Source organism: Apium graveolens, chromosome 1 (genome assembly GCF_009905375.1).
Source record: "Apium graveolens cultivar Ventura chromosome 1, ASM990537v1, whole genome shotgun sequence".
In the NCBI taxonomy this organism is placed as follows: Eukaryota; Viridiplantae; Streptophyta; class Magnoliopsida; order Apiales; family Apiaceae; genus Apium; species Apium graveolens.
Window position 1 is genome coordinate 115,784,504 of NC_133647.1, and position 956 is coordinate 115,785,459.

Genomic DNA, 956 nt, shown 5'->3' on the forward strand with positions numbered 1-956 from the left:
AGAGTCTTGATAGAAACTACCTGGCTTTGGCATATAAGAGCCTGGTTTTTGTACATAAGCCGCAACTCCTCCAATTCAGATTTTTCATTCGAAGATAGACATGCACCAAAAGTTTGTTATTTTGGTGTAATTTGTTGTTGAAAACCAGGAGGGTTGAATAGCTTATTTCCAAACTGCTGGAACGGTTGTTGCATCGCATTCTGATTGTTGCTCCAGCTGAAGTTAGGATGATTCCAGTTGTTAGGATGATAAGTGTCTGGAACTGGTTGTTGTGATCTCTCTCACAAACTGAGATGAGTCACTAGATAAAGCGCATTGCTCCGTCATATGCGGACCTGCACACAGCTCACAAACACTAATTATCTGCTTAACACCATAGTTAGCCAGATAATCGATCTTCATAGACAATGCCTTTAGTTGAGCAGTGATAGTCGTAGCTGTATCCACTTCAAGAACTCTTGCTACCTTGCCATGTGGTAATCTCTGGGTTGGATACTGATATTCATTAGCAGCCATCAGTTCAATTAGATTATAAGCTTCCTCATAGCTTTTTGCCCATAATGCTCCACCTGATGCTACGTCGAGCATGGGTCTGGACTGTGCTCCCACACCGTTATAGAAGCAATTGATGATCATCCAATCATGCATTCCATGATGAGGACACTTCCCTAAGCATCTCCTTGTAGCGCTCCCAAGCTTCACACAAAGATTCCCTCATTTGTTGTGCAAATGAGTAAGAATATTCCTCATTGCAGCTGTCTTCGCCATAGGAAAGAATTTAGTAAGAAACTTTTGAGCAAGGTCTTACCAAGTAGTAATTGAACTGGATGGTATAGAGTGTAACCAGCTCTTAGCTTTGTCCCTCAAAGAGAATGTGAATAGTCTCAGCTTCACAGCATCTTCAGAAACACCGTTGAACTTAAAGGTGTCACAGATTTCAATAAAATCCCTTGTTA

At 41.3% G+C, this 956-nt stretch overlaps 1 non-coding gene across 1 annotated transcript; it reads left to right on the forward strand.

The window, feature by feature from the left end:
• The first annotated feature begins 646 nt into the window (after positions 1–646).
• On the forward strand, positions 647–753 carry LOC141683732 (small nucleolar RNA R71). The gene has a single exon (XR_012560417.1). It is a non-coding gene; the product is annotated as a small nucleolar RNA R71 (small nucleolar RNA).
• Positions 754–956: the final 203 nt, after the last annotated feature.